The sequence below is a fragment of the Manis javanica genome, chromosome 15 (assembly GCF_040802235.1).
Source record: "Manis javanica isolate MJ-LG chromosome 15, MJ_LKY, whole genome shotgun sequence".
NCBI lineage: Eukaryota > Metazoa > Chordata > Mammalia > Pholidota > Manidae > Manis > Manis javanica.
The window spans coordinates 57,507,227-57,532,742 of NC_133170.1; positions in this window are offsets into that span (position 1 = coordinate 57,507,227).

The window sequence follows — 25,516 nt, forward strand, 5'->3', positions numbered from 1 at the left end:
ATATGGAAACTGGAAAAATAAGAACAAATGAGGCCTAAAGTCAGCAGAAGGAGGGACATAATAAAGATCAGAGAAGAAATAAACAAAATTGAGAAGAATAAAACAATAGCAAAAATCAATGAAACCAAGAGCTGGTTCTTTGAGAAAATAAACAAAATAGATAAGCCTCTAGTCAAACTTATTAAGAGAAAAAGAGAATCAACACACATCAACAGCATCAGAAATGAGAACGGAATAATCACGACAGACTCCACAGAAATACAAAGAATTATTAAAGACTACTATGAAAACCTATATGCCAACAAGCTGGAAAACCTAGAAGAAATGGACAACTTCCTAGAAAAATACAACCTCCCAAGACTGACCAAGGAAGAAACACAAAAGTTAAACCAATTATGAGCAAAGAAATTGAAATGGTAATCAAAAAACTACCCAAGTACAAAACCCCCAGGCCAGAAGGAATTACCTTGGAATTTTATCAGACATACAGAAAAGACATTATACCTAATTCTCCTTAAAGTTTTCCAAAAAAAAGAAAAGGAGGGAATACTCCCAAACTCATTCTATGAAGCCATCATCACCCTAATACCAAAACCAGGCAAAGACCCCACCAAAAAAGAAAGAGACCAATAACCCTGATTAATGTAGATGCAAAAATACTCAATAAAATATTAGCAAACCAAATTCAAAAATATATCAAAAGGATCATACACCAAGACCAAGTGGGATTAATCCCAGGGATGCAAGGATGGTAAAATATTAAAAAATCCATCAACATCATCCACCACATCAACTAAAAGAAGGACAAAAACCACATGATCATCTCCATAGATGCTGAAAAAGCAGTTGACAAAATTCAACATCCATTCATGATAAAAAAGCTCAGCAAAATGGGTATAGTTGGCAAGTACCTCAACATAATAAAGGCCATATGTGATAAACCCACAGCCAACATCATACTGAACAGCAAGAAGCTGAAAGCTTTTCCTCTGAGATCAGGAACAAGACAGGGATGCCCACTCTCCCCACTGTTATTTAACATAGTACTGGAGGTCCTAGCCACGGCAATTAGACAAAACAAAGAAATACGAGGAATTCAGATTGATAAAGTAGAAGTTAAACTGTCACTATTTGCAGATGACATGATATTGTACATAAAAAACCCTAAAGTCTTCTCTCCGAAACTACTAGAACTGATATTGGAATGCAGCAAAATTGCAGGATACAAAATTAATGCACAGAAATCTGTGCATACACTTTCCTATACACTAACAATAAACCAATAGAAAGAGAAATCAGGAAAACAACTCCATTCACAATTGCATCAAAATGAATAAAATACCTAGGAATAAACCTAACCAAAGAAGTAAAAGACCTATACCTTGAAAACTACAAGACACTCTTAAGATAAATTAAATGGGACACTAACAAATGGAAACTCATCCCATGCTCTTGGCTAGGAAGAATTAATATCGTCAAAATGGCCATCCTGCCCAAAGCAATATACAGATTTGATGCAATCTCTATCAAATTACCAGCAACATTCTTCAACGAACTGGAACAAATAGTTCAAAAATTCATATGGAAACACCAAAGACCCCGAATAGGCAAAGCAATCCTGAGAAAGAAGAATAAAGTGGGGGGGGGGGGGATCTCACTCCCCAACTTCAAGCTCTACTACAAAGCCATAGTAATCAAGACAATTTGGTACTGGCACAAGAACAGAGCCACAGACCAGTGGAACAGATTAGAGACTCCAGACATTAACCCAAACATATATGGTCAATTAATATTTGATAAAGGAGCCATGGACATACAATGAGGAAATGACAGTCTCTTCGACAGATGGTGCTGGCAAAACTGGACTGCTACATGTAAGAGAATGAAACTGGACCATTTTCTAATCCCATATACAAAAGTAAATTCGAAATGGATCAAAGACCTGAATGTAAGTCATGAAACCATAAAACTCTTAGAAAAAAACATAGGCAAAAATCTCTTAGACATAAACATGAGTGACCTCTTCATAAACATATCTCCCCAGGCAAAGGAAACAAAGGCAAAAATGAACAAGTCGGACTATATCAAGCTAAAAAGCTTCTGTACAGCAAAGCACACCATCAATAGAACAAAAAGGTACCCCACACTATGGGAGAATATATTTGTAAATGACAGATCTGATACAGGCTTGACATCCAAAATATACAAAGAGCTCACATGCCTCAACAAACAAAAAACAAATAATCCAATTAAAAAATGGGCAGAGGAACTGAACAGACAGTTCTCCAAAAAAGAAATTAAGATGGCCAACAGACATATGAAAAGATACTCCACATAGCTAATTATCAGAGAAATGCAAATTAAAACCACAATGAGATATCACCTAACACCAGTAAGGATGGCTACCATCCAAAAGACAAACAACATCAAATGTTGGCAAGGTTGTGGAGAAAGGGGAACCCTCCTACACTGTCAGTGGGAATGTAAATTAGTTCAACCATTGTGGAAAGCAGTTTGGAGGTTCCCCAAAATGCTCAAAATAGACTTACCATTTGACCCAGGAATTCCACCTCTAGGAATTTACCCTAAGAATGGAGCACTCCAGTTTGAAAAAGACAGATGTACCCCTATGTTTATCGCAGCACTATTTACGATAGCCAAGAATTGGAAGCAACCTACGTGTCCATCAGTGGATGAATGGATAAAGAAGATGTGGTACATATACACAATGGAATTTTATTCAGCCATAAGAAGAAAACAAATCCTACCATTTGCAACAACATGGATAGAGCTAGAGGGTATTATGCTCAGTGAAATAAGCCAAGCGGAGTAAGAGAAATAACAAATGATTTCACTCATCTGCGGAGTATAAGAACAAAGGAAAAACTGAAGGAATAAAACAGCAGCAGAAGCACAGAACCCAAGAATGGACTAACAGCTACCAAATTGAAAGGGACTGGGGACAATGAGTGGGGAGGGTGGGATAAGGGGGGTGAAGAAGAAAGGGGGTATTATGATTAGCATGCATAATTTGGGGGGTGGGAGAAAGAGGAGGACTGTGCAACACAGAGAAGACAAGTAGTGATTCTACAACATTTTGCTATGCTGATGGACAGTGACTGTAATGGGCTTTGTGTGTGGGACTTAGTATAGGGGAGAGCCTAGTAAACATAATATTCTTCATGTAATTGTAGATTAATGATAACAAAAAAAAGAGAAAAGGGTGATTACTCCCTGATAGGATAAAACTAACTGCAAATCAACGATTAATGCATACTTTACATATTCTTAATTTTGATCTTTTAAGGAGTGTCAGATGATCAGCTATGGAAGTAAATTTTTCTGATAATATTCCTTTCTCTTAAAAAAAAAAGGCAGTTCTTGTGTGGTGATCTCCAATAGGTTCTTCACAGTGGTATAAAGGTCATATCAAAGTGTGGGCACAGGGTTTGTTTGTGTTTATACAGAGGATCAAAGCCTAATTTGGCTACCCAGAACATGAAATAAGATACGATATTAAGAAGAACTTCCAACATCAACATCCTCTGGAAGAGTCATTCCAGAAGATAATCATCAAAAAACTTCAACAAAGATCCTGGCGATGTTACAGTTGTAGCTGCATTCATCCCACCGGTTCCTGGACTTGCCATTGGAATGAAGGAGGAGATATCTAAGCTGGCCTGTGCATACAGTAAAACAACAAATTTGACTGGATCTATACTGTTGGAACTCAACCAAGAATTAGGAGAAGTGCAAGTTGCAGTGCTCCAAAATCGTGTGACTATAGACTATCTACTGTTAAAAGAACATACGGGCTGTGAACAGTTCCCAGGAATGGGTTGTTTTAATTTGTCTGATTTCTCTCAGACTGTTCAAGTACAGTTGGACAATATTCATCATATCATAGATAAATTTTCACAAATTCCTAGGATGCCTAACTGGTTTTCTTGGTTTCACTGGAGATGGCTGGTAATTATAGATCTGCTTTGGTTATGTAACTGTTTTCCTATTATCTTAATGTGTGTGCACAATTTAATTAGTAGTTTAAAACCTATATATGCTTAAGCTACTCTACAAGAAGGTATGTCAAAGAAATAATCAATCTTCCCATGTTTTCTTCCATCTGCTACTTCTATAGCTTTTATTCTTCTTTCCTAATTACAACCCTTTAGTAGAATTCGTGTCTCATATTGAAAATTACTGAGTATCATAATTCTTCCAAGTGGTAAAGATACCTCAAGACAAATGCTGGGCATAGAAGCCACAGGGCATAAATTTGCAAAGAAGTAAATAGCTAACCTTTTCAAACAATATGGCTTCTCTCTCACTTACCAACTTTACATTTCCCTGTATGGCCCTGGAAGATGACTGGTTAGCCAGAGGTGGGTAAGATTCCTCAAGGGAGGAACAACCTAAGACAAGCACAGCTGCAGGGGCCATCAGGTGAGAAATTGGGAATCAACAAAGGTGAGGCTTAGAACCTCACCCCCACCTGTTTTGAGAGAAATCTTCTGCATCCATGGATGTTTTGTTCCCCTTGTCTAACTTGGATTAATACTTAGTCTATAGGCACAGTCCTGATCATCTACATTTGCCCTCTTACAGCACTAAATGATGTTTTCTACCTTTATCTTGCATCTACCTACCACTTCAGCATTTTATTAAAATAATAATAATAATAATAATAAAGGAGAAATGTGGGATTCACATTTAAAACAAGTATAAAAATCAAATGAAATATCATATCTGGCTTGATTGTTTATAGTTCATGATGCATGATCAAAACCAAAAGTTTCTGTGATATGACTGCCCTTGCACTGTTCACCATGTAAGAACTTATTCACTATGTAAGAATTTGTTCACCATGTAAGAACTTTTTCGTTATGCTTCAGAAGATTGGAGACTGTTGAGAATTAGACTTAGGGTTGATTAATGATTGTGCATTGAGTCCCCTGTACAGAATTTTATTGTTGTTAACAACCATTTGATCAATAAATATGAGAGATGCCCTTTCAAAAGAAAAAACAGTTCCAATCACTAGGTTTGTTGAAGTGCTATGTAAATGTTCACATGCAAGTTCTGCACACAGTTGTAGACCATTATGGGTGTACATTTCTAAGTATCCTAAGATATTGACTTGCCATTTTTTATCCCATAATAAAGGAAGCCAGACATGTGCCTTGAAAGGCACTAACCATTTATCTCTTGGCTCATCACACTGGATAGATAAGGTAATCTCTAAAATTAATATATGAAGTCACTGTTCTGGTTCTCCTCACTAGCCATTCTCCAGGCCTGATAAAATAATAGAAACTTGCTGCAATCTAAGAGAGAGGAGCAGAAATAAGTACAAGCTGAACTTTTGTCCTAGACTATGAGCTCAGTATCACAAGAACAGCACAGGGCTGGCCCTCTGATAAAGGGTCAGTACATGCTGACTGAACTGAACCGACTGACAGAACTTGTAATTTTTAACATATCAAAAGAATTTCTGTCATACTAACTAGGACTCTAGTAGCCTTGACTTCCTCCATAAGTTGGTCAGGAGCTAGTCTATGTTTGTGTCATTATTCTCTCCCTAAACTTAAGTGACTAATCAATGTCTGCTTGTTGATTCACTAAACCTCATGGAAGCAATTCTGTGACAGGGAAGTAGAATAGCTGAGGAGGTATGCAAATCAGAGTTTCAAACCTGAGCCTATCCAAGACTTGGGTTAAATTACTGGCTTTTCTGACCCTTACGTTTGCCATTTAGACATGTCATTCACACCTATAAACTACTTTTTTAGATCCCTAGGGGGATTTCTGTGGAATCTAATGGTGTTAGTAAGATCCTTTGAGATAGAGGAAAAGATCATGCAGTGTCTTATTGCTTTCTTAAATCAGAAAAATCAAGTAGAAGGTTCTAGTTAAAGAAACGGTCAGCAGAATAATATGAGGAAAGATTCAAAGAGCAAATTCAAGAAAATGATATGCATGAGGCACACTCCCCACTCCCATTTTGCACACTTGTTCTTAAGGCAGCAGTAAAAAAAGAAGAAAAAAAAAGCTCCTACAAGAAAACCCTCCCTTTAAAACCGCTGCTTTTGTGAAACAAGAGAGTTTCATGTAGATCATTAAGAAAACCATCAGAGATGAGTTTCAGTAATGACAGACATTAAACACTGAAGACTGAAGACTGATTTCTTTGGACCATTTTTCATTTTTTTCTCAAAACCACAGCAAAAAAAATACTTTGTTGTTTTTATTCTTGTTGAAGTCGACTTTACAAGGATACTTTCCTTTCAGATCACTCTTGAAATATTAGTTTAATTGCATCAAATAATTGAACTGATTTGCCTACATAAATAGCATTTTATTAATTGGCTGTGATGTACTTCCCATCCTTTGTCAAAAAAAATCCATTACAAACTAACTGAAACAGAGATTAGATAAATTAATGTGAGTTCCACATGTTAAAATAAAGGCACTATTAATACTTTCTAGATCAAATATTGGTAGGCCTACTAAATATTCATTACTTTTCAAATGTCTAGTAGATGTAGAAATTCATTTTGCACTGTGTCCCTTCCCTCCTGTTTTACCTCTGTACCCACTATTACATTTACTGTCCCTGACAGTGGAATCTTGATCAGCTGCCTACTCCTTCTGCCACTCTGCAGGATTGGCTGTTGAGTTTTCCTTTTAAAATGCAAGGAAATGGAAAGCTCAGGGAAGGAGAAAGGGGGAGAATTCACCTAGCAGTCACATGCTATTGGTTTTATCCTAGAATCGTTTCCTGTTCTCAAATTCTCCTGAGCTGAAACTTGCCAAAGGAGGTAAGACACTGGCTATGCTGTTGATTTTATTCACATGATTTTTGTCTTGATATCGCAAATGTCCAATATTATACATCATCTCTGATGCCCTATTCAGATCCATGTGCCATGGGCAAAAGGTGAGAAATATCAGTGGTGACATAGTGGTGACAATGATAATGAGGACGAGGACGAGCTTGTTATAAAAAGAGTTCCCATCAAGAAATTAGTGCAATTACCAAGTGCTTCTTGAAAATGAGCTTGCACCAAAGGATTTCCCCCCTTGCTGAAGAATGAGTCTGGGGTACAAGTGGTGGTGTGGAAGGCAGTGGGATTTCTGTAATGCAACATAATGTAACTGTGAATTGGGCAGTTTACCATTTGGCTTTTGGTTGCTGTTACTGAATGCTTAAGGGTCTTTAGGGCATCTGCCACTTGTAATGCTTCAGAAGTGGACTATGGTGGAGCTTTTTCATTTAGATTTGCTGTCGTGGTGACTTTCACCTGCTGTCAACAAAATGGGCCTCCAGATAAAAAGACAGTATCATCTGGAAGCCCTTGGATAATGTGTTTGTGAACCTTAGATAGGCTGCTTATTTTGAAGAGCTGCTGCCAACATCTCCTCCCTCCACCAAGCTGGTGGGAGAATTCTGTAGTCGCGCTGAGGGTCGTACTTTTGTGGATGTGTCTGCCTGGATATTTGGAAGATGGGATCACAGGCCTCTGTGCAATTTCAGTAGAAGATCTGGAAAACAGTTCTGCCTTGACGTTACTGGTTAGGGAATTTCTTGGGGGGAAAAATGAAAAGAGGGAGGAAAAAGGAAGGAAGGAAGACATGGTGTGACTGGTATCAAACTTTCTTGGCTGACATACATCCAGATTATCATTGCAGAGCAGTGTTATCTGGTAGAAATAAATCCAAACCATATATGTAATTAATTTTTTTTCTGGTAGTCTCATTAAAAAGCATAGGACAAAGCGAGTGCAATTTTTAACAATATAGTTTAGTTGACAATTTCATTTCAACATAAAATCAATAAAAAGATGTGTTCGTGAAATTTTACTCTTTTTTTGGTGCTGTGTCTATGAACTGCTGGGTAGTTTCTACTTTCAGCACATCTCAGCTCAGGTGACTCTCATGTCAAGCCCTGAATTTGCCACACGTGGCTAGTGGCTTGTGTATTGGACACTGCAGCTCCAGATGGGTTCTACGATCAGATGTAGGCTAGTTTCCATCTGAGACCATGTCACTGCTTAGCTTCTACCCCATCTTATCCTGCCTTTCCCATCCATTTCTTTCCCAAACACATCACTTGTGCAAAAATCCTCATCTTGGGTTTTGCTTCTAGGGATATTGACCAGAGCAATGCTTAAAAGAACTTTGTACTTCTTACTTAATGATGAATCAGACAGATTTTTCTTGATACATCATGCTTGCCATGCCTCCTGTCTCCTTTTTTCTTCAGTGTCTGCTCCTCTCTTTTCTATTCCACTTGTGTTGGAAAATGTGCATTTTGTAGGAACTTCCATTGTTAGCAACAGTGACATCTCTGTCACTGGAAAAGAAAATGCTTGGTAAGGTGACAGACAATAAAAATTCCTGATTTGGACTTGGTTGCCCAGTTTGGAACAATCCTGTGTGCACAGGGTTTGTAGCACTGCTCTGGAGTGGGCTTTGCCTTTTATTCATTTCCCAAAATGCAATCCTGGGGTCAGTCAGTGTTCAGGGTGAGCAATAAAAAGCCAAAACAAAACCCTTTCCAAAAGACAAATGTCAAAGAGGAGAGATTTTGACAATTCCTTGTGAGATGTATTTGAAAATACCCTTTAGTTCATTCTTTTTTAATATCACACACTCAAATTCCACTAAGAGAAACAAGCATTTGGTTCCTCTCATCATTTGGGAGCAAAAAAAACCCAAAAAAGTATAACAAAAAAACCTTCACAAGCGTTCTCTTTTTTATGTAGCCCAAGCATAATGATGGGTGGATTGCTAACTGTTCTGAAGATGGCAGAAAATTGGCTCAAAGGAAGAATGTTATGCATCCTCAGACAGCACTGTCTCAGGGTAACACTGACTCTGTTAAGTAGCTGTGCATTTTATTTTATTGTACTTTTTTTTCCCATTTGTTTTGTTTTTGTTTATTTTTGGGGCTTGCACAGAAGCAATGTGGCAAATTGCAAACTTGCTGACTGGCAAGTTTGTGAGGACATTAAAAACATTTATAAATCCATTCCGTTCAAAAGAAGTTGAAAGTAGAGAGAAAGGAAAATCTTTCAACATAAATCTGTGAATCAAACTCCGGATAGTTCTGTTTGCTCTAATGCGCTGTAATTCATGATGATCTCAGGTGCTCTGCTTCTAAGGAATTCTTCAGACTTGTCATAATGGGAGAAAGGGAACTTGGGGAACACAAATTTCTGTTGGTTGGTTGGGTTCCTCAGTGACAGTAATCGATTAAAATAGAGGATCAAGTGGGTAGTACAAAAGTGGAACCAAATAAAAAAGTAAACTGTATCAAAGCGAGGTAGAATATTATAGGTGAGAATGCTAGTCCATTTGGGTTGCTTTAACAAAATGCTGTAGATTGGGTGGCTTATAAACAGCAGACATTTATTTCTCACAGTTTGGGAGGCAATTAGTCCAAGATCAAGGTGCTGGCAGATTTGGTGTCCGGTGATAGTCTGCTTCCTACTCATAGGTGGCCAGTGGTCTTCTCCATGTCCTCGCACGGTGGAAGGGGCAAGAAGGTGATCTCGGGTCTCTTTTATCAGGGCACTAACCCCATTCCTGGGGGGTCCACCCTCATGACCTCATCACCTCCTAGAGGCCCCACCCCTAAATGTCATCACAGTGGGGATTACCTTTCATCATATGAATTTCGGAGGTGTGGGGGTGACAAATACTCAGCCTATAGCAACAAATACCAAACTTGGCATTAGAATGTTGGAGTTACATAGTCGTAACATGTGACCATGGGTGAAATGTTGGGTCCCTGGAGCCACTTTCCACCTCTAAATGGAGTGTTTGGACTGAATGGCATTGGGCTCCCCTTCAGAACTCAGGTTCTGTTGTTCTAGTGAGCCTGTAAGATGCTCGTTATTGCATGGCCTGTGTTCTGGCTAGAGGTAGGTTCCTAACTCAGTAGGTAGGGTGGAAAGAGTTTTGGGGATGGGTAAATCCAAGTTTAAAGTCCACACCTACCACTTAACTATACAACCTTGAGCAGATGAATGGCTTATCTGAAAAACAGATTAATAATGCCCACTTGCCAGAGTTTTGCAAGATGTCCTTGAACAATGTCTGAAACAAAATAGACTCGAAAAAGGAAAATTTTCCTTTTCTTTTCAGTTACAGGGAGACCATTTTTCTGACACATCTCTCCTGTATGAAAGAAAAATAGTTCTCCACAGGAATCTGGCTTCTTCTGTAGCCTGTGCAACACAGTGTGGGTAGAAGAGGGCACCTGGGCCTCAGTGCCCTCCTGGGAATGGACTTGTGGTGCTCCAGGGGAAGCCATGCCTTATAAAAGATCTCTCCAGAGGCCAAAGGAACCCAAGAGAACAGGATGGCTGTGAGGGTAAATAAGCAAAGAAATACAAAGAAATGTTTCTTTGACTCAACCTGAAACAAAAGAGACGGGAGAACTAACACCCAGATACTGCAGGGGTGGGGTTGCAGAGAGAAGGGAGAAACTGGCTTATGGATCTGTCTGGCTCCAGCGGGAATCTTGGCAGCTTTTTCATGTGGAATCAGGGCACAAGTAAGTGGCTGTCAGCAGGAATGGCGTCTTGATCCACTGGCAGAAGAAAGGGCCTGGGACTTTTCTACATTGACGTTGCAAAAAGAATACTGCTTTCTATGTAAAACCAAGCCCCTGGAATTACAGTCCATCTTATCTTGGACTTTTTTCCTGGCGAATAAGCACACCAGGTTGTGATAGTTATATTTTTTGCATCATTTGTCTGAATAAATGAAGATTATTTCATATGTCAAATTATCATTATGTCTAATACCTCCTGTTTAACGTGTCCAGGAACATAATTTTTATTTGAGCAATTTGCATATGCATATTGTCTCATTACCTTAATGTAATACTGTTTGGAAAGACTGATTCCTAAATAAATAGATGGGAATATAGTTACCCTGATGAAGTCTGGTTTAAATTATCAGAAAACTCTCTAAATGAGTTTATATTCCAGTTTGTATGATCATTAGAACACGAATTAAGGATTTAGCAGAAACATAGTATAGCTTCTTAACTAGAAGAAGGGTTTTCTAGAACTAGGGGTTTCTTTTTTCCTTTTACACATGTGTACCAGAGCATTCTCTGTAAACTGGGTGTTATGTCTAGACCACAAACATGCTGTCAAAGAAAGAAAAGCAAGAGAAGCCTGATATTTAGAAGAATTACTACAAAGTAGAAGGAGGTTGAACCTTTTATTGGTTTTTAAGAAGCTCAGATTTTTACTAAACATAGATAATGTGTATAGTTTCATTATTTTTAGTGAAATTTATTTACCATTAAGCACTCCATTTTAAATGAGTCTTAGCTTAGATGTTTCATATGTATTATAAACTGCTTGATAAATAAAAATAATCAGTGAGGATTAAAGGAACATAGACTATCTGTCATCCTACATAGGCATCCATTCACGTCTTAATTCATTCAAAAGAAAGTGTTTACTGACCACATGCTATGTGCCAGGCATAGAGCCAGGACCAGTAGTAATAGCGGTGTGAGGACATAGCCTTTGCATTGCAGGGACCCCCAGTTTAGCAGTACAGGTAGATAAGTGAGCAGTTACTGATTTTTGTCTGGCTTAAAGCAGAAGAGGACACGTCCTCCTTAAAGCCACAGTGTCCTCCTCCTTCCTAATGCATACAGATGTTGGGGTTCTAAATCCTACTGTGTTCAATGTTGAGTATGTTGAAAATGCTGCACTTCGAGATGTGTCTCTTGTACAACTTGTGTCCTAGCCACTGCAGTTCCTATACCTTAAAAATACTAAATAAATTCAAAAGAAGAGAGAAGAGAAAGGGAAAGAATGGGGAGGGGAGAAGGGAGAATTTCTGTGCTCTTGTATAGTGGGAATGTACAGGCCTCGGAATCAGAAATATCTAGGATTTAATTCTCTCATCAATTTCTTGTGTGATTTTAAAAGAAAAGCATTTAAGCTTTTCAGAGACTTACTTCTTTATTCATATTATGAGGAGGGGGATCCTCCACCATAGGGTGGTTCTAAGGGTTGGAAAAGGCACTATGTGCTTGAATACTGGCCAAGTTTATGCAGCAGGAGGTGAGGGGATCCTACACAGAGAAAGTACAACTCAGCAAATGCATCAGTATTTGACAGCTTAGACCATGAAACACGGTTAGTCTCCTAGTCTCCCTGCCCTTGGAAAACCTTCTTGGACCTCTCTACCTGCCCAAATCCTGTGGAACTTTCAAGACCCTTTCCTTCTTGGAAGATGTCCTTTCATAGCTCAGATCCGCCTTGAGCTCCTCTTCTCTAAACCAACCCCACATCAGCAGCACATTATTGTCGAATCAATGAGCTTATTCCCAAGCAGTTAAAGGTGATGAATTTAACAGAAGAAACCAGAATGAGACTATTCTGGCCATCTTTTGCCAACAGAGTAACACTGTTAACCTCTTTGAGCCTTGGCATGTCTAATAGAAGAAGATGGTTACTTTTGTCTTGTGCTTCTTTAAAGGAGAGAAAATAAAACCTTCCCAGAGCCCAGAGCAAGCACTCCTATGAACATGACTGTGCCTTTTGTTCCCTATTCCTGAGCCAATTATCAGAATGTCAGGATTCACAATTACCTAAAGTGAATAGACAGCAATGTTCACTACATGATCTTTGTTGAATCCCACAACACCCTGGACATAGGCAACTACATTTTCATAACCCTTAAATTTCAACATCCCCATCCAAGAATATTTTATGATCTTGTAGGTCCAGTTCCTCATTGTAAAGAAGGAAACAAAGACTTCATTTGATTGTCCCACTTACTAATTGTGTGATATTAATCGATTAATTTTGCTTTTCTGGAAACTTGTGCTTTTGCATTTATAATAAAGGATGTGGGTAAGAAATTATGTTCTCTAGGGGTTTTGTGTGTTTGGATCTATGCTTTTTTACATATATATCTATGTTAAAATCCCAATGTGTTCCTGATGCTATGAAAATGTGCACGGGAGCTTTAAATAAATCAGGATTAATATGAGGGAGATAAAATGATGTGTTTAAGATGGAATTGATGAGGTGGTTCAGAAGTTCACATGTCTCATTACTTTTCCCTCAGTTCCCATTCCCACTCCTCTTTATGGGCTAACAAAGCCTTCTGTCACTTGGCCCTTGTACATCATCCGATATGTCTCAAAGCACTTTCTGCAATGATATTCTATTTCTCTACTCTCCAATATGGTAGCCACCAGTCAAACATGGCTTGCATATGTTGAAATGTGGTTAGTGTGAATGAGAAACACAATTTTATTTCATTTGAACAATTCTGGATGCTCATCTACTACATTGGACAGCCAAATCTAATCTCAACTTTCACCTTGCCCCTCTTCATGTCATCTAATTTAGCTATAATCAATTGTAATCACCTTCCACAATTGCAAAGCAATTCATGTCTAATGTACCTGCATTAGGTTTTCCTGGCCTGAAATGACCTTCCCTTTTTATTCACCTGATAAGCTTACTGTTCTTTTAAAATCTAATTGTCACCTTCCAGTTAACCTATTAATCCTTAATCTCACCTTCCTTTGAAGTCTCATGGTAGTGTGTATCACTATTACACTGTTTAAAATAATTCTAAGGAAACTATTATGTCATTGTCCATTGTTACTCATCTCGATGTGTTTGCAAACAAACTTAGCTCTTAGGGATATATTTTTTTATAGTACCATAATTTTCACAAGATTCAGTGATATTGTGACAAAGGAATGTCATTACTTGATTGTGGGGCTTATAACCGTGCTATTTGGGAATCCACAGAGACAGTGGAACTAGTACTGATGAATTAATTGATAATAACAAATTCATCTAAATTAGATTAATGAAAAACAAAAATAAAGGGAATTTGACTGTTGACATTCTAACTAAAAGGGGATAACATTTCCAGAGAAGAGACTTGAAACATGAGCCATTAATACTAAATATTGTATAAATTTAATCAATAAGAAATATTAGACTGTCTCTGTCCACTGGATACACTGTGATGCTGGAATATGCTGGAAAAATCTTTTGCCAACATAGATTTCCAGCATCAATTTCAACTTTGGTTGGTGAGGTAGTTGGTAAACTGAAAACCAGGGGAATGTGATGCCCCTCTCACCCCTTAGATGCATAGGTTCTGTGACCTTGGGAAAGTTAATTAACTGTTCTGAGGTTTCCTAATTATACCATTACCTGGCTCACAATCACATGAAAGAATGCATAGGAAATGTGTTTTGTAAACTATATAATAAAGGTATTGTCATTATGATGATATGACTGCTATTATCTCCTAGTCAATCTACTCAGTAAACAGTAAACCTCTCCTTATCTGTCCTATGTTAGGTATGAAGAATATCATCTCTTCCAACAAGATACAATGTAGAAGACACATGGACAAATGCTTACCTTCATGGAAAAGTTTTAAGAAATAGCCAGACACTCACATTTATAAAAGGTGTTTAGGATCTAGCAACTTGACGGACAAACCAATCTGATGCAGAAGGTAAGGTCAATGTTCTACAATCAATTTGATACAGAAGCTCAGTACAATGTTCTACAGCACTTGTGTTACTGCTCCATAAACACACCCTGAAAATTATGTCTGCAGTTACTCTTTCTGCCCACATAAAATCCTCAAATCATCCTTGACCATATCATACTATTTCCAAAATATGTTAACTTCATCCCTTCCTCTCAGTCATTGCTGTCATTTGTCCCTCATCCAGATTACAAATTTCTTGATGGATTTTCTTCCTCCCATCATTCTCTTTCTGACCCACCTTCTATGATTTTTCCTGGGTGGGAGATACCTTCTAAGGTTCAGATATGTTATCATGTCCTTCCATCAACACTTCCAGTGCTCCTTAAGGACTGTGGATAAGCCCACGTTCCTTAACTGACTTACATGGCCGTTCATCTTACTTCTAAATTCATTCCTACAACTGTCCAACAAGCCAGAGCAAGTTGTCCAAAATTTGCAGTTTCCCCATGAACAGAGTTTAAATGGACATTCTCCTCCCTCTTTAAAAGCATCCTATTACCTCTCTTTACTAAGGAATGTTTATCACCCACTTAAATATAACCTCAGTTATAGTAAACTGTCTCAAAACCAGACTATCACTCTTGTAGGATTCCCCTTAATGTGATCTTAGTTCTTACCACTGAGCCTGCACATCCACGAAAAACTCCCTGAAGTCCTCAGCACGCAAAGCATAATAAGGAGAAATCACATACTTGGGAGCAGAAGGTCTTAACAGGCATCTTTGAATTGCCCCTTTACTGGTTGTTCTGGCTAATTCTAATTTAAGATGTTAGCAGGCCTCTATGAGATGCCAAGTGACTTCTTTACAAATGTTACACAGGAGACACCGGGGGGATTGGTACAGGATAACGATTCTGCCATTTATACTCCTGTAAGTGTAGAATAAAGCAGTAAATGGAATCACCTGGGGCTGCAGTCATCAGGAATTTCAGTGAAAAAAAGTAATACATTAAACTTCAACAAGTTTGATCCACTGCTTTTCAAGTAGGTACAATAAAATAAATGCAGATCTGGAGTTTTATATCAAACTATACTTGAGTTAAGACTTTACAGAATAAAAGGTAGAATTGAATATTTTCTTTTTTTCACAGAGCTGGAAAACCTACACCTCTTTTCAAAGGCTTGTAACTTATATTTCTCTATTTCAGCCAAAGTTTTCCAAAAGGAATTTTTCTTCTGGCCAGAAATTTTACAAGGAAATGTTCAAATGGAAAAAAGAGAGAGAGAGAGAGAGAGAGTAAAAGAAAAAGCTTTTAACAGAAAGTTAATAGGGTTGCCTAAATGGAACCTGAAATGGAAGCGTTCACCCCTTAATGTGATCCTCTGTGGAACTTCTAAAGAAAAGACGGCCTGACAGCCCTTCACTAAAGGCAGGAGTGAGGGTGGCGGCGGTTGTCATTAGCTGAGGATGGTTGCTGCATTTCTGAATGTATTTTCTGTATAACTAAAGCAGTTGCCTGTGGCATTTAGATTATTTAAGCACCAAAGTAGTCATAGGCTGGAAATTCAATAGGCTTCTCTGTGAACTTGGTTTTCACCTGTGTGGAGAGAACCATCACTGGGTTGGGTAGTCATGTTACATCTTCAGGAAAATGTGCTCCAAAGAACACAAGTTACTAGGAACACATTCTTGTACTTGCAAAGAAATGAACTGAAAGTATGACATTTTCCATTCTTTTTCCAATCTTAGTCCTGAAAACGAGAGCTCCCAATGTGAATATTGGTTACCTGATGACAAACGAGCCTTTTGCATTTTTATAAAAATGAATGTTGTTGGAGCATCCACTCATTTTGTGAACAGTGTTGCTCTTTGCTTGAAGTATTATTTCAACCTGAATTAGAATTCATCCTCACTCTTGCCCAAAGCCTGAGACATAAAATACTATTGAGTGCCCACACTAATTAATCAACTTGTTCTGGGTTTCTGAATTAAGACTTAGCTCCACTCATCGTTTAATAGTTTTGTATAGGAACACAAAATACAGAATCTTATAACCCAGTATAGCTTCCACTCAGAAGAATATCAGCATGTGATTCACTTTCAGATATCTAATAAGGAATATGTCTACACTGTATCCTCATTGTCACCTAAACTCTTCCTAACCAAAAATCCCGGACAGGACAAAAAGTGGGGTCTCACAGTCAGGGAAAGGACACTTCACTAACCAAAAGCATCAAGAGATTGAGGCTTAGAGAGAGAGTCCACAGGCTAGTGACTGGCCACTAGGTCCTTATTTTGCAAGTAACTGCAGAAGCTGTCCAGGAAGGGTCTGCAGCTAGGAGAGTCTAGGGGCAGCACCACAACTAGACAGCCTCAATTGAGTGGGCAGGGAAGAGAAATCATTAAGTCATAGTGACTTGTCCTAGAGAGACACAGTAAGCATCCCTGGGCCCTCCCCAGTGACCTAATCATGCTCAAATCTTTTCTGCTATAGCTTTAAGCCCATTTCCCTAGGCTACTGCCTCAGGAGAGGTAAAGATATCCAACCATATTCCTTCTTTTGTATCTTTATATTAAACTTAAAACAATTTTTGTTCCACTCACATTTTGATTAAAGCAAAAAATAAATGTGTGATTTCTTTTAATCTGCTCCATTTTCCTCCTTTGTTTAACATTTGGCCTGTAACACGCCAGGATAAGCCCCATCTTTCTCTCCTTCCTTCATCTTCAATGGCATTTCCCAGGGGCATTTTTAAAATGAAGACAAAAAAGTAACAGAAGGAAAAAGAAAGAAGAAGAAAGAAATGCTAGGTGAATTAAGAACTGCTCCACTTTTTTTTCATGATATCTATCTGAAACAGAAGCATTTAGCTTTGTTTCAGTTATAAATAGAACTAAGCAAACTCAGTAACACCTACAACTTTCAAGCCCTAATTATCTATGCCTAAAAACCAGAAATGCAGTACAGACCTTGCAGACAAAACAAGAGGCTACCATGTAAGACATGTATGTCATGGTGAGGAACATGTAAGAAGAAATTTGCAGGCAGATAAAAATGGGTTTAGTTCCCTGATGAGGCATGTGAGAATTGAGTCACTTTGGGAAAAAGTTGGGGCTTCTCTCAGTCTCAGTGTCTTCATTTCTGAAATGGCAATTGCATTAGATACATCAGAAGGTAGATTGTACATTTAAATAGCAAAGGATTGGGAATGGACAGAACAGTGTTTAATCACCCTTTGCGGGAAATGTTGGCCCCTTCAACACCCATTGATTCAGGGCTTGCTTTGGTTGAGAGAGCTGGTGGAAGGAGTGATGGCAAATGAAGGGAGCCAGCAGAACTGAGAACAAACCAAAAGACCACGGTTGCTGAGAAAGCCAGCAGAACAAGGAAATTCAGTCTGGTCATCAGATGAGGATGAAGTCAGAAGCAGGTCTGAAAAGCTAGTGTTGGAGAGCCAGGGAGATGCAGGCAGCACACGTCTCTCCTAGGAGACCAAAGCCCCAGGAGATGAACAAGTAGCTTGCCAAGTAGCAAGCTTTGATCTCACTCTCGGTTCCTAGGACTTTGAAATTCCTGTCAGTCTTCTGCAGTTTTATATGAACATTGTTTAATTATAGAGAAACAAATAATGAAGACATGGAGACATCTAGGGAGAGTAGGATGGCTGGACCTTTGACACCATTCTTCCGGGGGACATTTTCCAAGATAGTGCTTCTTAAACTGTAGTGTAACATCAGAATGCCCTGGGGAACTTTGTTAAAATTGATGTTGGGCACTACCTCCAGAGTTTCTGATTCAGTAGGTCTGGGGTAGGGCCTGACAATGAACATTTCCAGGAGATTCCCACGCAATGCTGATGCTGCCAGTCCAGGGACCACACTTTGGAAACCACTGCTTGATGAGATTAGTTTAACTACCATGGGAAGCAATTCTTAGGGCTCCAAGGTCAGCATATGGATGGTGACATCTTATCTGCAAGTTTCCTATTTTCAGTGTTCAGCTCCAAGGGCCATGAAACGGCTCTCAGAATGCACTAGACACTGCTACTGCCCCAAAATGCAGTGCTAATGTACGTATTAATCTTCCAAACTTGAAATTGCTCTTTTTATGTCGTAGGTGTTTGATTTCACCCTACTTCAAAGGCCCATTTTGTCATGCTTTCAGCAACAGTTGCTTATAGAAAAAGGGGTAAAATCTTTACATGGGAGTATAACCTTTTAAAAACCATTATGGAACACAACTGAGCCTATGAAAGGTGCATTAGGGCAACAGCTGTGGAGGAGATATTTTGAAGAAATCTCTAAGCCTGCAATTTGAAGTCCCTTTTAACCACCTCTAGTGTCCCAAATATCTCAAGCTTTCATTCTTATGGACAACATGATGTTTCCACACTTTTCTCCTTAGTTGCCTAGGACTTCAACATATTAACACACGAACCCACATTTGTTTTTTTATCCTTTTTATTTCTAACACCTTTGAACCATACTCACAGTTGGCTCCAAGCAGTCTGCTGGTGATGTGTGTATGATCATCAGACCCTGACCATCTTCCAAAAAAAGCAAGCTTTTATGTGACATTAGAAATGAGTCAAAGGGTTAAGAGTAAAAGAAAGTGATACCTTGTGTAAGGTATTTAATCCTGTTCAATATATATACCTCACACAGTAGATAAAGACACCAGGTTCATGTGGGGATGGCTTGCTTAAAGTTTAGGACCACACAGGCATTAGGCTCTGTCAGAACAGATAACAAGAAGGCAAAAAACCATGAGTCCATCTTTGTGTTTCTGTTGGATGGTAATTAAAGCTCAGCAAGAGGCCAGAAAAAGAAATATTTTGGCCAAGGATCCTTCCCCTACATCCTACTTTCTCTCAAATATACAGGCACATCTTCCCCAAATCCTTAGTAGATTCCTAACAAACAGGCAGAAAAACGAGATGTTGGCAACTTTACTAATTTAAAAACAGCATGGGATTCCATAGTGTTAAGTCTTTCCCAGGTTTTCCAGACTATTACATTGTTTTTTTCATACCTTGCAAGCATCACAGCTGAATGTGATATTCACACCATTTAACAGCAAGCATGACATGGGCAGGAGTCAATCAAAATAGTTGCTGGCCACTAATGAAACTAGAAAAGGAAGACCAGATGAGGCCAAAGTCAGTAGAAGGAGGGACATAATAAAGATTAAAGCAGAAACAAATAAAATTGAGATGAATAAAACAATAGAAAGAATCAATGAAAGTAGGAGCTTTTTCTTTGAGAAAATAAACAAAATAGATAAACCCCTAGCCAGACTTATCAAGAAAAAAAGGGAGTCTACACCCATAAACAGAATCAGGAATGAGAAAGGAAAAATCACTATGGACACCACAGAAATACAAAGAATTATGAGATTATTATGAAAAATTATGTGGTAACAAACTGGATAACCTAGAAGAAATGGACAACTTTCTAGAAAAATACAACCTTCCAAGGCTGACCCAGGAAGAAACAGAAAATCTGAACAGACCAATTACCAGCAGGGAAATTGAATTAATAATCAAAAAACAACCTAAGAACAAAACTCCTAGACCAGATGGTTTCACTGCTGACTTTTATCAAACATTTAGTAAAGACCTAATAGCCATCCTCCTTAAAGTTTTCCAAAAGTAGAAGAGGAGGGAATACTCCCAAACTCCTTCTATGAGGCCAACATCACTCTAATACCCAAACCAGGCAAAGACACCACAAAAAAGAAAATTACAGACCAATAACCCTGGTGAGCATAGATGCAAAAATAATTAACAAAATATTAGCAAACAGAAACCAAAAATACATCAAAAAGATCATCCATCATGATCAAGTGGGATTCATCCCAGGGATGCAAGAATGGTAAAGTATTCAAAAATCCACCAACATCATCCACCACATGAGCAAAAGGAAGTACAAAAACCACATGATCATCTCCATAGATGCTGAAAAAGCATTCAACAAAATTGAATATCCATTCATGATAAAAACTCTCAACAATATGGGTATAGAGGGCAAGTACCTCAACATAATAAAGGCCGTATATGACAAACCCACAGCCAACATTACCTTTCACAGCAAGAAGATGAAAGCTTTTCTTTTAAGATTGGGAACAAGATAAGGATGCCCACTCTCAGCACTTTTTTTCAACATAGTTTTAGAGGTCCTACCCATGGCAATAAGACAACATAAAGAAATAAAATGCATCCAGATTGGCAAGGAAGAAGTCAAACTGTTCCTGTTTGCAGATGACATGATATTGTACATAAAAAAGCCCTAAAGAATCCACTCTAAAACTACTAGATCTAATATCAGAATTCAGCAAAGTTGTGGGATACAAAATTAAACACAGAAATCTGTTGCATTCCTATACACTAACAATGAACTAGCAGAAAGGGAAATCAGGAAAACAACTCAGTTTTGTGATTGCAACAAAAAGAATAAAATACCTAAGAATAACTTAATCAAGGAGGTGAAAGACCTAAAACTTGAAAAATACAAGACACTCATGAGAGAAATTAAAGAAGACACCAATAAATGGAAGTACATCCCATGCTCATGGGTAGGAAGAATTAATATTGTCAAAATGGCAATCCTGCCTAAAGCAATCTATAGATTAAGTGCAATCCCTATCTAAATACCAACAGAATTCTTCAATGAACTAGAGCAAATAGTTCTAAAATTCATATGGAACCACAAAAGACCCCGAATAGCCAAAACAATCCTGAGAAGGAAGAATAAATCTGGGGGGATTATACTCCCCAACTTCAAGCTCTACTAGAAAGCCACAGTAATCAAGACAATTTGGTACAGGCACAAGAACAGACCCATAGACAAGTGGAACAGAATAGAGAGTCCATATATTAACCCAATCATATATGGTCAATTAATAAATGATAAAGGAGCCATGGATATGCAATGGGAAAATGACAGCCTCTTCAACAGCTGGTGTTGGCAAAACTGGACAGCTACATGTAAGAGAATGAAACTGGATCATTGTCTAACCCCATACACAAAAGTAAATTCGAAATGGATCAAAGACCTGAATGTAAGTCATGAAACCATAAAACTCTTAGAATAAAATATAGGCAAAAATGTCTTAGACAGAGGATCATGGGAAGGTGGCGGCATGAGTAGTTCAGAGGAAATCTCCTCCCCAAAACATATATATTTATGAAACTACAATAAATACAACTATTCCTAAAAGAGACACCAGTGGATGCACTACAACAGCCAGGATACATCTACATCTGCGAGAACTCAGCATCACACGAAGGGGGTAAGATACAAGCCGTGGCCAGGCAGAACCCAAACGCTCCCCCACCCCAAAACCCGGAGGGAGGAAAGGAGTCAGAAAGCCCAGGACTGCTAAACAACCAGCTCTAGAAATCTGCACCCAGAACACAGACACAAGGTACATGGGGTGCTGGATATTAGAGAAGCAGAAAAGCAAAACCTGGGGACAGGCCCCTGCAACTGGAGCCCCTGAGACAAAAGAAAAGTGAGTGCTTTCTGCAAGTCTTAAAGAGACAGGGACACTATAGCTGGATGAAGTTGTCCCGGCAGCTGGGAGTACTGGGGAAACTTAGGCACCCTAAATGGAGGTAGTGCAGCTCTGAAGCCCCTCACAGGACTAGGCAGCCTGCCAGTCATTCCTCCAACTGGCGTGGACCCTGACACACAGTAGCAGGAGAGTGGAAGCGCTAGAAGGAACCGAGAGCAGATACGTGTGCCACAGGGCTAGCCTGCAGCAGCGCGACCAAACAGCCCTGGTGTGGCTTGTGCCCACCGGCAACAGTGAAGCCAGAGCCCGGTAGAAGCCTGCACGGAAAAGCCCCGCGCGCGCCAGCAGTGGAGCCAGAGGGAGCAGGCACGCTCCCAGGAGCCAACTGGAATCCCAGCCCAACGCACTGCCACCTGGGCCAGACCCAAAGGCTGCTGCTGCCATACAGCTGCCCAGGAGGGTCACTGCTAGCACAGAGGAGTGCACCTGGCCTGCCTGCCACTCCACGCAGGGCTCCATGCTGCTCTGATGGACACCCCGCCCACAGCAGCTTAGGAGATTAACCCAGTGGCTGCTCCAGGAGTGCAGGTAGCCGTCACAGGCAGCAGAGAAGGGCAAGGCATCCAGCAAGTAGGAAAGAACCTTCTCCTCCCAGCTGACACACCCGCAACCTGCCTACAGCCACTGACACACCATGAAAGGGCAAAAAAATCTGGTCCAGACCAAGATAGTTACACATGAGAAAGGATCTGCAAAGGCAGACCTAACCAGTCTCCCTGAAAAAGAATTCAAAATAAAAATCATAAACATGCTGACAGAGTTGCAGATAAATATGCAAGAGCTAAGGGATGAAATCCGGAGGGAGATTACAGACGTCCAGAGGGAGATTACAGAAGTGAAACAAACTCTGGAAGGATTTATAAGCAGAATGGATAAGATGCAACAGGCCATTGATGGAATAGAAACCAGAGAACAGGAATGCATAGAAGCAGATGAAGAGAGAGATAAAAGGATCTTCAGGAATGAAACAATATTAAGAGAACTGTGTGACCAATCCAAAACAAACAATATCTGCATTATAGGGGTACCAGAGGAAGAAGAGAGAGAAAAAGGGATATAAAGTGTCTTTGAAGAAATAATTGCTGAGAACTTCCCCAAACTGGGGGAGGAAATAGTTGCTCAGACTATGGAGGCACACAGAACTCCTGAGAGATGGGATCCAAAGAGGTCAACACCAAGACACATAATAATTAAAATGGCAAAGATCACGGACAGGGACTGAGTATTAAAGGCAGCCAGAGAGAGTTAAAAGGTCACCTACAAAGGAAAACTCCTCAGGCTATCATCAGACTTCTCAACAGAAACCTTACAGGCCAGAAGAGAATGGCAATGAAACAGAAGGGCCCTGAACCAAGGATACTGTATCCAGCACAATTATCATTTAAATATAAAGAAGGATTAAATAATTCCCAGAGAAGCAAAAGTTGAGGGAATTTGCCTCCCACAAACCACCTCTACAGGGTATCATAGAGGGACTGCTGTAGATGGGAGCACTCCTAAAAAGAGCACAGAACAAAACACACAACATATGAAGAATGGAGGAGGAGGAAAAAGAAGGGAAAGAAATAATCATCAGACTGTGTTTATAACAGTTCAATAAGCGAGTGAGGTCAGACAGTAAGGTAGTAAACAAGCTAACCTTGAACCTTTGGTAACCACAAATCTAATGCCTGCAATGGCAATAAGTACATATCTTTCAATAATCACCCTAAATTTAAATGGACTGAATGCACCAATCAAAAGACACAGAGTAATAGAATGGGTAAAAAAGCAAGATCCATCTATATACTGCTTACAAGAGACTCACCTCAAACCCAAAGACATGCACAGATTAAAAGTCAAGGGTGGAGAGAGATATTTCATGCAAACAACAGAGAGAAAAAAGCAGGTATTGCAATACTGGTATCAGACAAAATAGACCTCAAAATAAAGAAAGTAACAAGAGATAAAGAAGGACATTACATAATAATAAAGGGCTCAGTCCAACAAGGGGATATAAACATTATAAAAATATATGCACCCAATACAGGAGCACCAATACATGTGAAACAAATACTAACTTTATTAATTAAAGTTAGTTAGAATTAAAGGAGAAAAATAATGCAATGCATTCATTTTGGGAGACTTTAACACCCCACTCACCCCAAAGGACAGATCCACCAGACAGAAAATACATAAGGACATAGAAGCACTGAACAACACGCTAGAAAAGATGGACCTAATAGACATCTATAGAACTCTACATCCAAAAGCAACAGGATACACATTCTTCTCAAGTGCACATGGAACATTCTCCAGAATAGACCACATACTAGGCCACAAAAAGAACCTTGGTAAATTCCAAAAGATTGAAATCCTACCAACCAACTTTTCAGACCACAAAGGCATAAAACTAGAAATAAATTGTACAAAGAAAGCAAAAAGGCTCACAAACACATGGAGGCTTAACAACATGCCCCTAAATAATCAATGGATCAATGACCAAATTAAAATGGAGATCCAGAAATATATGGAAACAAATGACAACAATAACACAAAGCCCCAACTTCTGTGGGATGCAGCAAAAGCAGTCTTAAGAGGAAAGTATATAGCAAACGAGGCATATTTAAAGAAGGAAGAACAATCCCAAATAAATAGTCTAATGTCATAATTATCGAAATTGGAAAAAGAAGAACAAATGAGACCTTAGGTCAGCAGACAGAGGGACATAATAAAGATCAGAGAAGAAATAAGTAAAATTGAGAAGAATAAAACAATAGAAAAAATCAATGAAACCAAGAGTTGGTTCTTCGAGAAAATAAACAAAAAAGATAAGCCTCTCACCAGACTTATTAAGAGGAGAAGAGAGTCAACAAACATCAATAGAATTAGAAACGAGAAAGGAAAAATCACAAAGGACCCCACAGAAATACAAAGAATTATTAGAGAATACTATGAAAACCTATATGCTAACAAGCTGGAAAACCTAGGAGAAATGGACAACTCCCTAGAAAAATACAACCTTCCAAGACTGACCCAGAAAGAAACAGAAAATCTAAACAGACCAATTACCAGCAATGAAATTGAATCGGTAATCAAAAAACTACCCAAGAACAAACCCCTGGGCCAGATGGATTTACCTCGGAATTTTATCAAACATACAGAGAAGACATTACCCCCATTCTCCTTAAAGTTTTCAAAAAAATAGAAGAGGAGGGAATACTCCCAAACTCATTCTATGAAGCCAACATCACCCTAATACCAAAACCAGGCAAAGACCCCACCAAAAAAGAAAACTACAGACCAATATCCCTGATGAACGTAGATGCAAAAATACTCAACAAAATATTAACAAACCAAATTCAGAAATATATCAAGAGGATCATACACCATGTCCAAGTGGGGTTCATCCCAGGGATGCAAGGATGCTACAACATTCGAAAGTTCAT